Raw genomic sequence first — 16,067 nt, 5'->3', positions numbered from 1 at the left:
AACAAAAATTATTTGACAATATTTTTAGGAAAAAGACATTATAATGAAAACCCATTTTAACTCTAGTGTGATTGCTCTAAAAAAGTAAGTTAGGTTAATATTCAAAGGATCTCGACATGATTTGCTAATCTGCTCTAGAAATGCAATAAGTATTTAAAGGAAGTAAAGGGAGAAAATACTTTCCCAGTCTATGTCATTTCTAATGTGATACAGGGACATTGTCATTGCTCTAATTGAGGGGCAAATGAAGAATGGAAAACTAAAGACACATTTTTCCTTCTTGCTAGGATTGTCCTGCTAGAAGCAGATCTCCAATAGCATTGTCATTTGCACTTTGCAAAAACTAATTAGTACTCAGTCACCATTCTCAAAGAAGACACAGCTGCTCATTGTATTCAAAAAAGTTATGTTTACCTAAGTGGAATCTAACTCAAGGATGCCAGTGGCAAGAGGCTGTTCATCAAACTTCAGAATACTTGAGAGCCTCTGAAGAGGCCTAGGAGGGCCTCTGTTCAATGCTCCCTACTTAGAAATTGACACAATGTCGGTGTGGGGGCAGGGGTGAGGGGAGAAAGAGCATTAGGACAAATAGCTAATGCATGCTGGGCTTAAAACCTAGGTGACGGATTGATAGGTGCAACAAACCACCATGGGACACATATACCTATATAACAAACCTGCACACTCTACTTATGAATCCTGGAACTTAAAGTAAGTAAATAACTAAATAAAAAGAAAAAACGAAAAGAAATTGACACAATTTCAATGCAACATCCTCAAAAGCAAGGAAAGTCTATGAGGGTAATTAATTATCTTTGTTTTCAAGACATCAGCAGATTTCAGATTGTTTCTCTGTTGTAACTGAATGTCTCTAAGGAGCAAAATTATTACTTAATTAAAACTAATCCTTCCAGCCACTTAAATATGATATAGTCAACAGCTTATACCTGATCTTTTTTTTTTTTTTTTTTTTTTTCCTGAGACAGAGTCTCACCATGTTGCCCAGGCTGAACTTGAACTCCCAGGCTCAAGCTCAGCCTCCCAAGTAGTTAAAATCACAGGCCCATGCCAGCACACCCAAGTATACCTGTACTTTTATTGTTGATGAACCTGAAACACAGATATTATTGGGCACCAGTGATCAGTCTACTGGTAACTTGTAAATGAACAGAAAGCAAAGTCCGACTGTATTTTTTTAAAGGAATGGTCCAAGAATTCATCACTAGTTTCCTCTTAATCATTCTTTCACTCAGTGATGTTCAGATGTGTTTAATCACTTATCAATATAGGACTATTTTCATGAGTTTCCAAACCACAGAAGAGCCAAGAGAAATCACTTTAAATGTTTGCTTAAAAATGCAGATTCCGCAATTCCACACTCAAAGACTTTTGTCTTGGTAGATCGGGGGAAGAGAGAGGCCCAGATCACCTAGATGATTCTAATACAAGTAGTAGAAATGCCCATTTGTGGAAACATGGGTTTAAATAGACTACATTTGATATTATTGTAAAATATGGAGACCTGGATCCTATTATTTTTCCCTGTGGAAAGTATGTTAAAATCATGTTGTATAAAAATTTTAATTTTACATATATAAGCAAATATATAATGGAAAGAGGTCACAATAGAACTAATAGTTTTGTGACTGAGTTTAATCTGATGCTGGAAAAGTTCTTACATTTAGTTATTTTGAACCATATACCAAGACAGTGTGATAACATTTTGGCAAATATGTGTACATGTGAAACTGCCTATGGAGATCAATAGGGTGGATTTTATATGAAGGGACAAGAAACAGAAGATTGAAGACAGTAATTCCAATAAGTGGATAACTTGTTAGTATTGCCTAGTAAGAGGACACTGGATAATTTTGACAAAGTAATGAAAGGCACATTGCTTCTGTGTTCTTTCAGGAACCTGTACATCCCATCAGTCAGAAGAAAGACTCCAGCAGAGAAGGTTATGATCAGGAGGTGTAGGAACTAGGATAGAGAAATGGGAATTGTTTTCCTAAAGGGGAAAGAACAGAGAGAGAGAGAGAGGTTATTTACACTTCAGGTCTAATTGAATGTGCTTCTAATGAGATATCAAATAAATTACAAAAGAGATCTGAGGTTGAATAATAGGTGGGATAGAGTACCCCATGAGGTGATTTTTTTTTTTTTTTTTTTTTTTTTTTTTTTTTTTTTGAGACGGAGTCTCGCCCTGTTGCCCAGGCAGGAGCGCAGTGGTGCGATCTGGGCTCACTGCAAGCTCCGCCTCCTGGGTTCATGCCATTCTCCTGCCTCAGCCTTCCAGTGGCTGGGATTACAGGCGCTCGCCACCATGCCCGGCTAATTTTTTGTATTTTTAGTAGAGACGGGGTTTCACCGTGTTAGCCAGGATGGTCTCGATCTCCTGACCTCGCGAGGTGATTTTTTTAAATGTTAGCAAGAGAAGTATTTTTTGAATGAAGAAATTTTACCTTAGGAAGCTTTAACATTTGCCTTTGAGAAACTACAATTAGGGTGAGCCCTGTTTGCAGTTTTTTTGTCCAAATGTCCAAAATGAAAATGAATTTTTATTGTTTTAAATATATAAACAATCCATGCCCTTTGTAATGAAAATAATTAATATAGAAAACTACAAAGAAGAAAGCAAAAAGCAATTCTCTCCTCAGTCTCTCTACACATTGGATTTAGTCATTCTTTAATGTTTGCAAATCTAATAGGTAAAATGTTTAATTTCATTCATTTTTTAATTGTTATTTGTATTTGTAAGCAAGAGTTAATATGGTCACTTAGGTTTATCGTCCATTTGTATTTCCCTTTTGAGAATTGTTTCTTGTCAATTGTTTTCCATTGGGTGTTTGTTTTTGTTCTTGACCAATCAGTTATTATTTTTCCTCTTATTTCACACTCCATAAATGGAACAGCATGTTCCTTTGTTGCTAACCTTTATATATTTATATTCCCAGAAAGTTTTAATTCTTACAGATTAAGTTTAAAATGTTTTATTAATATCATAAAGGGGGAAGGCTGATGCAACCTCTTTCAAAATATACCAGGTTGTAGCACCTAGCACACTGTGTTCCTGCTGTGAACAACTTACTGACATGTATACTCTCAGAGCTCATTTCTCCCCTGTGAAGATGGCAATGAAATAAGAATGCAGCGAACCTGTGAGTGTGAAAGCACTTTACAAACCATAAATCTTTATCTCTGGATTTGTTTCTTTTCCTGGGATTAGACAATTAGATTTAATCACTGCTAAGGTCTCGACCAGTTCTAACTCTGTGAAATTCTTTAAAACATTACTAAGAAAAGCCCAGCACCAATTGACTTGAGCAGAGTAATTATATGGTGAAATAGGGTGAACAGAACACTGCTTCTGAGAATTAGGATCCCCTTCCTCCGCATGGTATGCTTTCATAACAGCCCCAATGAATTCATGTGTGAGAAGGCTGGTCGGCCTCCCTGACTTCTGGTGAGGCAGAGAATTCCAAGACTCTCTGGTTTCCCGGAATAACATTATGCATATGGTATATAACTTGTTTAAAATATTCTGTAGGTATTCATATGTTACTCTCTACCCTCTATTATTTTGATACAGTCCATAAGTTTACTTTTAATTTGAAACAAATTTCCCAACCTGTGGTTCTTATCAAATCTGTCATCAATGTGTTCAACCCTCAATTCTGTAGACCTCAAACATTCTTATCTTGACTTTCATATTTTCTTATAACTTTTATTTCAGTTTCAGGGGTACATGTGCAGGTTTGTTATACAGGTATACTGCATGTCACAGGAGTTTGGTGTACAGATTATTTCAGCACTCAGGAAATAAGCATAACACCCAATAGTTAGTTTTTCAATCCTCACCCTCCTCCTACCCTCCATCCTCAAGTAGGTGCTGTTGTCTATTGCCCTCTTCTTTGCTTTCGTATGTACTCAATGTTTAGCTCCCATTAATAAGTGAGAACATGCAGTATTTGGCTTTCTCTTCCTGCATTAGTTTGCCTGTGATAATGGCCTCCAGCTCCATCCACTGGGGTGTTCTACAAAGGACATGACCTAGTTATTTTTCATGGCTGCATGATATTCCATGGTGCCTATTTACCACATTTTCTTTATCCAGTCTACTACTTATGGGAATTTAGGTTGATTCTATGTCTTTACTATTGTGAATAGTGCTGCCATGAACATGCACATGCATATGTCTTTAAGGTAGAACAATTTATATTCTTTTGAGTATATATCCAATAATACAATAATGCAATGGTAGTTCTATTTTAAGTTATTTGATAAATTGCCAAACTACTTTCCACAGTGGCTGAACTAATTCACATTTCCACTAGCACTGTATGTCATCTTTTCTCTGCAACCTCACCAGCATCTTTTATTTATTGACTTTTTAGGAATAGCCATTCTGATTGATGTGAGATGGTATATCATTGGGGTTTTGATTTGCATTTCTCTAATGATTAGGGATGTTGAACATTTTTTATATGAAGATCAGATGGCTGTAAGTGTGAGGCTTTATTTCTGGGTTCTCTAACCTGTTCCATTGGTCTATATGTCTGTTTTAGTACCAGTGCCATGCTGTTTGGGTTGCTATAGCCTTGAAGTATTGTTTGAAGTCAGGTAATGTGATACCTCCAGTTTTGTTCTTTATGCTTAGGATTGCTTTGGCTATTCGGGCACTTTTTTTTTGTTTCATATGATTTTTAGAGTATTTTTTTTTCTAATTCTGTGAAGAACGTCATTGATCATTTGATAGACATAGCACTGAATCTGTAAATTGCTTTGGTCAGTATGACCATTTTAACAATATTGATTCTTCCTATTCATGAGCATGGAATGTTATTCTTTTCTTTGTGTTGTCTTTGGTTTCTTTCAATAATGTTGTACAATTCTCCTTGTAGAAATCTTTGACCTCCCTAGTTAGCTGTACTCCTAGGTATTTGGGTTTGTGAGTGGCTATTGTGAATGGGATTGTGTTCTTGATTTGGCACTCAGCTTTGATGCTGTTGGTGTATAGAAATGCTACTGACTTTTGTACATTGATTTTGTATCTTGAAACTTTGCTGAAGTTGTTCATTAGATGTAGGAGTATTTAGGCAGAGACTGGGCTTTTCCATATATAAAATTATATCATCTGCAAACATAAATAGTTTGACTTTCTCTCTTCATATTTGGATGCCTTTTGTTTCTTTCTCTTGCCTGATTTCTCTGGATAGGATTTTCACAGAATATGTTGAATAGGAGTAGTGACAGTGGGCATCCTTGTTTTGTTCCAGTTGTCAAAGGATATGCTTCCAGCTTTTGCCTGTTCAGTATATTGGCTGTGGGTTTGTCATAGATATCCCTTATTATTCTGAGGTATGTTCCTTCAATGCCTAATCTGTTGATGGTTTTTAAACATGAAGGAAGCTGAATTTTATCGAACACTTTTCTGCATTAATTGAGATAATCATGTGTTTTTTGTTTTTAATTCTGTTTATGTGATAAAACACATTTATTGATTTGCATATATTGAACCAACCTTACATCTCAGGGAAAAAACCTACTTGACTGTGATGGATTAGCTTTTTGATGTGCTGCTTTATTCGATTTGCTAATATTTCGTTAAGGATTTTTGCTTCTGTGTTCATCCAGGATATTAGCCTGAAGTTTTCCTTTTTTGTTGTTGTATCTCTGCCAGGTTTTTGGTATCAGAATGATGCTGGTCTCATAAGACAAGTTAAGGAGGAGTCCCTCCTCAATTTTTTTTTGGAATAGTTTCATTAGGAATGGTACCAGCTCTTCTTTCTATGTCTGGTAGAATTCAGCTGTGAATCCATCTGGTCCTGGGCTTTTCCTGGTTGGTAGGCTTTTTATTACTGATTCAATTTCAGTACTCATTATTGGTCTGTTCAGGGTTTCAATTTCTTCCTGGTTGAATTTTGGAACATGCTTCCAGAAATGTGTCCATTTCTTGTAGGTATTCTAGTTTTTGTGGAGAGAGGTGTTCATAATAGTCTCTGAGGATTTTTTATATTTCTATGGGGTCAGTGGTATTGTCCCCTTTGTCATTTCTGATTCTGTTTATTCGGATCTTCTCTCTTTTTTTCTTTATTTGTCTAGTCAGCTATCAATCTTATTTATTTTTTCAAAAACCTTACTTCTTGTTTTGTTGATCTTTTACATGCTTTTTTATGTCTCAATTTTATTCAGTTCATTTTTTCACATCTCAATTTCATTCAGTTAAGTTCTAATTTTGGTTATTTCTTGTCTTCTGCTACTTTTGTAGTTGGTTTGCTATTGTTTTTCCAGTTCATCTAGGTGTGATGCTACATTTAAGATATTTCTAACTTTTTATGTGAGCATTTAGTGCTATAAACTTTCCTCTTAACACTGCTTTTGCTGTATCCCAGAGATTCTGGTAGGTTGTATCTTTGTTCTCATTATCTTCAAAGAATTTCCTAATTTCTGACTTAATTTCATTGTTTACCAAGAAGTCATTCAGGAGTAGCTTGCTTCATTTTCATGTAATTGTATGGTTTTGAGTGATCTTCTTGGTATTGATTTCTATTTGTATTGCACTATGGTCTGAAAGTTTGGTTGGTATGATTTCAGTTTTTTTTAATTTGCTTAGAATTGTTTTATGGCCAATTGTATGGTTGATTTTAGACTATATGCCATGTGCAAATGTGAAGCATGTACATTCTGTTGGTTTTGGGTGGAAAGTTCCGTAGATGTCTGTTAGGTCCATTTGGTCAAATGTCAAGTTTAGGTACTGAATGTCTATTGGGGGAACCAGCCCCCAATATTTCAACATAGGTTCTTTTCTATTTTCCTAAATGTCAGCCGGTCTGAGAAATAAAGAGAAAGAGTACAAAAGAAAGAAATTTTACAGCTGGATCTCCAGGGGTGACATCACATGTCAGCAGGTTCCGTGATACCCCCCGAGTCACAAAACCAGCAAGTTTTTACTAGCGATTTTCAAAGGGGAGGGAGTGTACCAATAGGGTGTGGGTCACAGAGATCACATGCTTCAAAGGCAAGTGGGGGCAGAACAAGATCACAAGACCAGGGCGAAATTAGATTTACTAATAAGGTTCTTGTCCTGCTGTGCACACATAGTCATTGATAAACAGCTTAAGAAGAAACAGGGTTCAAGAGCAGAGAACCGGTCTGACTAGAATCCGCCAGGCGGAAATTTCCTAATCCTAGCAAGCCTGGGGGTGCTGCAGGAGACCAGGGCATATTTTACCCCTTATCTTCAACTGCATAAGACAGACCTTCCCAGAGTGGCCATTTTAGAGGCCTCCCCCTGGGAATGCATTCTTTTCCCAGGGCTGTTCCTTACTGAGAAAAAGAATTCAGTGATATTTCTCCTATTTGCTTTTGCAAGAAGAGAAATATGACTCTGTCTGCCCGGCCCCACAGGCAGTCAGACTTTATGGTTATCTCCCTTGTTCACTGAAAATCGCTGTTACCCTGTTCTTTTCAAGGTGCTCAGATTTCATATTGTTCAAACACACATGCTTTACAAACAATTTGTGCAGAAACGCAATCATCACAGGGCCCTGAGGCGACATATATCCTCAGCTTACGAAGATGATGGCAGTAAGAAATTAAAGACAGGCATAGGAAATTATAAGAGTATTGATGGGGGAAGTGATAAATGTCCATGAAATCTTCACAATTTATGTTCAGAGACTGCAGTAAAGACAGGCATAAGAAATTATAAAAGTATTAATTTGGGGAACTAACAAATGTTCATGAAATCATCACAATTTATGTTCTTCTGCCATGGCTTCAGCAGCCCCTCTGTTTGAGTTCCTTGACTTCCCATAATAAATATTTTTGTTAGTTTTCTGCCTCAATGAAGTCTCCCACTGTTACTATGTGGTTATCTAGGTCCCTTCATAGATCTCTAAGAACTCATTTTATGCATCTGGGTGCTCTACTGTTAGATGCAAATATATTTAGGATAGTTAACTCCTGTTGAATTGGGAAGGAGTAAAGCCAGGGGACTTTTTCAGTCCCAGTCTTGCACAGGACCCCACGGGGCTCTCACTCACTTGCCTTTTCCCATTTTTGAGGGGTTCTCCTGGCCTCTGCACTGAGCCCAGACAGGCTGGTGCCCAGCTTCACTCCACTCTGCTCTCTATGTCTCCCTCCTGCCTTGATGGATCCCAATGTGTTTTTTAGGTGATCGGCTTGTCAGATCAGTGTTCACTAGCCTTTTGTTTCTGCTTAGTGAAAATGACACATGTGAACTGCTTCTAGTCTGCCATATTGACCCAAACTCCTCAACTTTCACATTTTTTATAGACTGAAAGGCTTCTCATCATTTCATCTTTCTGATTATTTACATTTTCTAGCCAGTTGCACACGTGAATATAATATTCCTGCTGAAAGAGCTTGAGAGTTAAGATCAGTGGCCAGGGTGGGTGGATCATGAGGTAAGGAGTTCAAGACCAGCCTGGTCAACATGGTGAAACCCTGTCTCTACTAAATACAAAAATTAGCTGGGCATGGTGGCAGATGCCTGTAATCCCAGCTATTTGGGAAGCTGAGACAGGAGAAACATTTGAACCCGGGAGGCAGGAGTTGCAGTGAGCCAAGATCATGCCATTGCACTCCAGCCTGGGCAACAGGGCCAGACTCTGTCTTAAAAAAAAAAAAAAAAAAATCAGTGTGGGTCCAAATCTCAAGTCTGCCCTTTTCTATTTAAGTAACCCCAGACAAGTGTTTAACTCACTTCGTCATCAGTTTCCAGATCTTTAAAATAAGAATCACACTTACTTCAAAGCATGAATGTCACCTGTGAGAATGACACTTCATGTCAAATGCCTAATACTAGTTGGCCCTCAATATTTACACTATTTTTTTTACTGTGAACATAACATGTAGGGAGAATATATTTGAGCAGCATTTTGGAAGGAATTCTAAAATGAGTAAAATTAATTCTTATAAATGCTTCAGAAGTATAAAGTCAGCTACAAGAAAACTAGACCATTTTTGGCCATTCACTCTAAAAATATTAATTGGTGTCTACTATGTGCCAGGCATTGTTCTAGGAGCTGGTGGTGTAGTGGTAGCCAAAATGCACAAGTCTGCTGCTTACATATATCTTACCTCTAATGAGAGGAGAAAGACAAGAAACACATAAGCACATGAGCAAGTAAAATAATCTTATAGGAATAAGAGAGCTGCAAAGAAAATAAAACAGGGCCAGTGGGATACAGAGTGGTGGAATATGCCAGGCAGGTTAAGCACAAGGGGAGTGCTGATTCAGAGAAGCCGAAAGGGAAATTTTTTCTGGTATAACATGTGAGCTGAGACATGAAAGAGGAGAATATCCTACAATAAACACAAATACCTAAGGTAAGAGAGTTCTATGCAAAGGAAACAGGCCCTATTATGAAACATGCCTGGTGTAACCAAGAAAGAGAGAAGAAAGGTCAGTGTGAGTGGAGCACAGTGACTGTGAGGGAGCCTGGGATGACAGGAATTCAGTAAAACAGACAGGAACCAGATTATGTGGGCTCTGGTGGGCCATGGAGAGGAATTTGGATTCTATTCTGATTTCAGGGAGCAGCCACTGGATATCTTTGGCAAGGGAATAATAAGGTCTGATTTAGGTTTTTTAAAAATTATGCTGACTGTCGTATGGAAAACTGTAGAAAAATAATGGAAGGTGAGAGTCCAGTCAGGTGGCTACTGAATTAGACCCAACAGGTGATAGTGGTGGTAATAAAGATGGTGAGAATTTAATGGGCTTGAGACATATGGAAAATGTAACTGAAGGAACTTGCTTATAGATGGTATGCAGGAAGCACTAGGAAAGAATAGAATCAAGGATACTTACTAGGATTTTGGCCTGACAGCAGTGTGTTCCTCCAGCTGGGGAGCCCTAGAGAAGAGGACTGTACTACAGTAGTTGTGAGACATGCGCATTGTGGACAAACACTAAGTTTGCATCCCCTCTTCATCACTTACTAGCCTTGGTCAAGTTACTTATCCTCTGCATCAGTTTTCTTTTTGGTAAAATTAGAATCATAGCAGCACTTATTACTTAGATGTGCCTTACGGATTAAATTAATAAACACATGTAAAATACTTAAAACAGTACCTGGTGTTAGTTATTATTAAGGGGATGGGGAGAGTGGGGAGCAGGAATTCTCTTCTACACTTCCTAGGTCTATGATGCCTTTTAGATGTCCAAGTGAAGATGTGTAGGCAGTAGGGCATTCAAGTCTAGAGTTCAGAGAGATGTCGGGAGGAAGGATATAAATCAGGAACTCAATATCATGTTGACAGTATTTAAATTCCTGCCACTGGATAAGATCATCTAGGAAAAGACGGTAGAGAAGACAGTAAAAGAGGATCATCCCTGGGGTATGTCACCATGAAGGTCATGGCCACATATACTTAGAAATGACTTGAGAGTCTGAATGAATTCTTTATTTCACTCTTTATTTTTAGGGAACATTTTATTTCTAAATTAATTCATGAAAGTCTCATTTGAAGTTCTGGATCACAAACTGCCCTCCATTTTACATTTCACCCATATGTTCTCCCATCAGATTATCGGTCCCTCATGGTGATGTTATGTGCCATATTTTTTAATGTCCTTCACTGTTCCTAGCACAGAGTAATACCTATAGGCTCCCTCAATAAATGTCTGTTGGGATAATTATTTAAATAAATTATGAAGAATAATCTATCTTTTCCATGGCACCATATGAAGGACTAGCTACTGAGGACATGAATTATTTCGCTCTAAGGAAGAAGATAAACTGAACTCATTTTGTTGGGGAGAAAATGTGAACGCTGTGGAAAACCAAAGACGAATCTAGGCTCATAAATAAACTTATCTTCCTAAAACCTATCTTTCTCTACTGCACAAGGAAGAGATGTAAAGTGAAAAGATAATGAGGCTTTAGACTTAGGCAAACTTGTGCTCAAATCTCCCATCCATGTAAGTTGTGAAGCCTGAACAATTTACGGACTCATCTGAATCCATCTCATCTTTAAAATAGGGATGATTATAATACCTACCTCATGGAGTTTGAAAAGGTCTAAAAGAGTTTTGTGATGTGAAGAGGGTCAGGTGATGCATGCACATACAATGTGTGGCATTATAGGAGAAACCTTAAAGTTCGAGAACCCATATCCTTTATGGCATAAATTGGATACTCACATTTTAGTTTCCTTATTTCTCCTAAAAAATATACTACATTTTTTATGGAAGGTTTTTGCACTTAAGAATTCATTATGCTCAAGGCACAGCTCACAATTATGTGCTTATAAAACTCAGTTTATTTTTTAAATGATGCATACAATGCAAGTGATTGTGTATATGTGTGTGTGTGTGTGTGTGAGAGAGAGAGATCTGTTGATACAAAAGTACATTGCAGTATAAAAATGTACTTAGTTTTACATAAATAAATTTACTTCTTTCTTAATGAAAATATATGTGTGACAATATCCTTCATATATAACAGGAGGGATTTCTTACACTGTAGTAATTTGCTGCTTTTAAACAGACTTAGCAGCATCCAGAGGCAAAGGCTGTTATGGTCTCATTATTTCCTGCCCCCCAGAGGATGAACTGTGCTAATTAAGTACATTTAAAGGGAAAAAAAATGCCTCTTTGCTGTGTCCCCATTATGCTACCGTCTCTTTACTTCCTGATGCTTGTTACAATTTATTAGCTGTGAATTATACCTCCCAGTAAATTAACCCTTCTTTCTCCACTCAATTTGTCAGATAAAAAAGTTGCATAAAGTTACAAGCCAGCCAATTGGCTTCCTGAGAATATAGATATGGAACAATTTCCTGCAGCATTGAGCCTCAGAAGAATTTAACAGCTTTTGTGAATCTAGTACCAATGCTCATTTTCAAGCCAAGAGCAAACATATAAATCATGTTCAGCACAATGTACCTGCCTTTAGAAAGCTGTTTACAGCCATGTATATTTATTAGTTTTCCGTGGTTTCAAGCAATATGTTTTCTTTACCCTCTCCTTTTCCTTGCAAGCACACACACAAATTCCTATCACCCTGGTACATCATAAAACACAGCCTTTGGGAGTGATTATTTTTCCCGAGTATTTTTACATCCTCGTGCCAATGCTTCAGATAGTACCTTAAATAAACTGAATCTTTTGCTGTCCATGAATACTTACAAGTTTTCTTTTGCCACTTGTCAAGAGCAGTGAAGAGTCTTGAGATTTCACTTGCAAACTAGCAAGTCACCCTGACACAGTTTCATGGTTGCTGGCAGAAGGTGCAACACTCTTAGATCAAAAAGAAAAGGACTTTATTACTCATAGCATTAGCATTAGCCAGAGTAGCAGCATTTGAACTGGTTCTCCAAGTTCTAATTCCTACAGGGTGGTGTGAAGAGTGCCAGATGATGCCTTCACATACAGTGGGTTGCATTATAGGAGAAGAACTCTAAGCTTAGGGAAACCAAATATTTTATAATGGACAGTAAGCCTGAGTGACCTTTGCCACAGAAGTAAATATTGTCTTTTTATGCTGCAAAATAAACAAAATTTTCTTTACTACAAAGAAAGACACTATCTCTATCTTCCAAGGCTGTTTTTACAGATGTCCTCAAAACAATCATACAGAGCAAAGGCACTAAGTGTCTCTGCCCACAAGACATGCATAAATGTAAGAGTACTGTAATAGTTTGTTCTCGCATTGCTATGAAGAACTACCTGAGACTGGGTAGTTTATAAAGAAAAGAAGCCTAATTGACTCATAGTTCCCCAGGCTGTACAGGAAGCATGGCTGGAGAGGCCTCAGGAAGCTCCAAATTATGGCAGAAGGCAAAGAGGAAGCAGGCACGTCTTACATGGCCAGATAAGGAGGAAGAGAGAGGTAAGGGGGAGGTATACACACTTTTAAACAACTAGATCTTGTGAGAACTCACCCAGAATCACCAGAACAGCAAGAGGGAAATCCACCCCACATGATTCAGTCACCTCCCACCAGGACCCTCCTCCAACACTGGGAATTATAATTCGACATGAAATTTGGGCGGGGACACAAATCCAAACCATATCAAGTACCAGGAATTATTTTAAAACACCACAGATGCTTTTTCTTCATGAATGTGTATTACAGTTTAATAGTGTTTTCATTACATGAGTTTTTAGTTAATATAGACTTAGTAACTTGAATACGTAACCCCAAAATCACAGTCTTCTTGCAAAGAATACCCTAAAATCCTTTCTTAAACTAAATGGAAATTCAATTTTTAGTAAATTTGCTTAATCTATGTGTAACTCAATTTCCTCACCTGTGTAATGAAATAAATATAATAATTAATTTGATGTATTATTGAGTAGATTAAATGAGATAGTCCATGTAGAATGCTTAGCACGGAGCCTGGTATTCATTAAGTGTTCATTTCTCCATAAATGTTAGTTTTAATTAGAATTAACTATAAGTACACTTTGATGAGAGGTACTTAAAATAGCCCCTTCACTAAACCACCACCATTGAGCCCACTTCCAAATGTACCTTGGGAGTGCTGGTTTGCCTTTTGTTGATACAGAGGCATTCATCAGGAAAGGGTAGAGATAGAAGGAAGTAAGATTCTTGAAGACTTATTATGTGTTTTTAGTTGATTATGTGACCTGGTGCTTTCATGTATTATTTCATTCATTCTTAACAGCGTTCTCTATAAAGAAGGCATTATTTTTCAGATGAGTGGACTGAGATTCAGACATTACTAAAGGTCACACCATTTGTAATGGAAAAGCAAGAGTCAAACCCTGTCTCACTCTAGTCTGACTCTGTGCCTTTACAATTTTTAACCATTCAGTCTTATTTTCCTGAAAATCTTTCTATCTTTTGGGACCAACTATGCCTTTGTGACAGAAAATCCTCTCCACTCTCTAGACTCCATTGCCAATGAGAACAGTAGGTTCACAGTGGGAAGAGAGATTATGCATCCACCAGTATTCTTCTAAAAATGATATCCATCTCTTCATATTTGACCTCTTTTGAGGAAATGACAAGATGTAGGTGAGAGGATACAAAGTAGTAGATATGTAGCACGAACAAGTCTAAAGATCTGATGTACCACATGAGAACTATAGCTGATAAAATTGTACTGTATTTGGGATTCCTACTAAATGAGTAGGTTTTAGCTACTTTTGCTATAAAAACAAACAAAAACATAGGTAACTATGTGAGATGATTGATATGTTATTTGCTTCACTATAGTAATCATTTTACTATCTATACGTATCCCATAACACCATTTTGTTTATCTTAATTATACACGAAAAAATTTATTTTTTAAAAAATAGTATCCACGATGTGTTAGGCCTGAGCAACTAATGGCCCAAATGCCACTTTTTGTACCAAAGTGGCAAATTTTTGGATCCACAGGCTCAGTCAACATGTTTTTCTCACTCTTTTTGAAAGTATCTGATTCCTAGTTCAGTGTTTCTGAAATCTCGCTCAGGAACTTTAGTGACAGTGTGACATCTTTGAGAAATGCAAGTATGACCTCTGTTCTGTCGTATGTTGGTTTTACAAGGCGCATTACATTAAACAGAAAATATGAAGTGATAATAAGCCTGCAATAATAACAAAATCTTCATTCACGAAAATGAAAGAATTTGTGTTTTACTTTTAGAGATAGACTCTGTTACACTAACACAAATAAATAAAGGTAAAAAATATGCCTTTTTAACTTAGTTCCATAGGAATTTTGTTTCTTACCAACTCTGCCCAAAAGCCAATTAAACATTATTTAAAAACAACTGGAATGGGCCAGGCATGGTTGCTCACACCTGTAATCCCAGCACTTTGGGAGGCCAAGGCAGGCAGATCATGAGGTCAGGAGATAGAGACCATCTTGGCTAACACGGTGAAACCCCCTCTCTACTAAAAATACTAAAACAAAATTAGCCAGGCGTGGTGGCGGGCACCTGTAGTCCCAGCTACTCCTTAGGCTGAGGCAGGGAATTGCTTGAACCCGGGAGGCGGAGGTTGCAGTGAGTTGAGATCACGCGACCACACTCCAGCCTAGGCGACAGAGCGAGACTCCAAAAAAATAAAAAATAAAAAATAACATTAGAATCAAGTATGTGGAATTAAGTTTTGTGTCTCCTAAAATCTTTATTGACAGTAGCAGACCATATCAAACGTCTTCTGAAATAATCCTTCTAGCTCTCTCAAAAATGCTCCACATCAAGAAACTTTTAAAATAAAATAAAATAAATGCTTAGCAGAAGAGTTCAGACAACAGTCCCAGAACTGCCTGAAGACATTTAGAATTCCTCTATAATCTTTACACAGAAATTAAGAGAAAAAAGTGCTAATAGATATTGTTCTGGTTTGTAATTGCAAGTATAATCACACAGTTCCTGCAAATAATAGATCGATGTTATAATATTGGGCAAGCCAATCAATAGACACAATATGCAGAATGATCAGTGGAGAAAAAAATGCTGCAACCTTTTGTTGATAACATTGTTGAATCCAAACTCCAACCCTTGTTCAAGTTAAACACTCTCGTTTTGGGTAACAATTTTATATATGCTTCTCTTTGGGTTAGGTAGGGGCTTGTTGTTGTTTTTTGTTTGCTTTGTCCTCTTTAAATTTTTTAAAAGAAAAAATCACAACAGATAAATAACATGGTCTCATGAGAAAACCAGAACACAAAGCCATGAAACGAAGAATTTCACTCTGTCAAATTGCTTAGCTTTCCCTGGGTGTTCAATCACTGTATAGGCTTTTATGTGTTCCACTGAGCATTTACTGAGAACGTCCGCAATTATGGGTCTGCTGCTTAGCTACATGGTCATGTCATTACTTTACATTTATCTGGAATCCTCTATTCTCTCAATAGACATTTTTATTCTGCTCCATATGACTACCATTGTGAGAAAGTTTTGTTATTTTACTTGAAATATAAAAAAAAAAAAAATGCAGTGAGTAGGTCTTTATTTTTTCAGGAACATACTCCTCCTCCCCTGTAGCTGTATCTGAAAATTAGGTGACTTTCTCATAGCTTTTTCAAACCCATAACTCTTCTGTCCCTTTCACGCAATGTACTTACTT

At 37.3% G+C, this 16,067-nt stretch overlaps 1 protein-coding gene across 4 annotated transcripts in view; it reads left to right on the top strand.

The window, feature by feature from the left end:
- Positions 1 to 16,067, top strand: part of LOC105486196 (N-deacetylase and N-sulfotransferase 3) — a 217,863-nt gene that overhangs the window by 32,457 nt on the left and 169,339 nt on the right. Inside the window, exon 1 of one of the 4 annotated variants that reach the window (XM_071093104.1) lies at positions 12,763 to 12,866. The exons of the other annotated variants lie outside the window; for them this stretch is intronic. The gene's annotated coding sequence lies outside the window, so the exon portion shown is untranslated. Of the gene's footprint in view, positions 1 to 12,762; positions 12,867 to 16,067 lie in introns of those variants that run through there. 4 annotated transcript variants of the gene reach the window in all.

The sequence above is a fragment of the Macaca nemestrina genome, chromosome 3 (assembly GCF_043159975.1).
Source record: "Macaca nemestrina isolate mMacNem1 chromosome 3, mMacNem.hap1, whole genome shotgun sequence".
NCBI classification, from domain to species: Eukaryota; Metazoa; Chordata; class Mammalia; order Primates; family Cercopithecidae; genus Macaca; species Macaca nemestrina.
The sequence above is the reverse complement of the archived record's forward strand: the minus strand, read 5'-3'. Positions and strand labels throughout refer to the sequence as shown.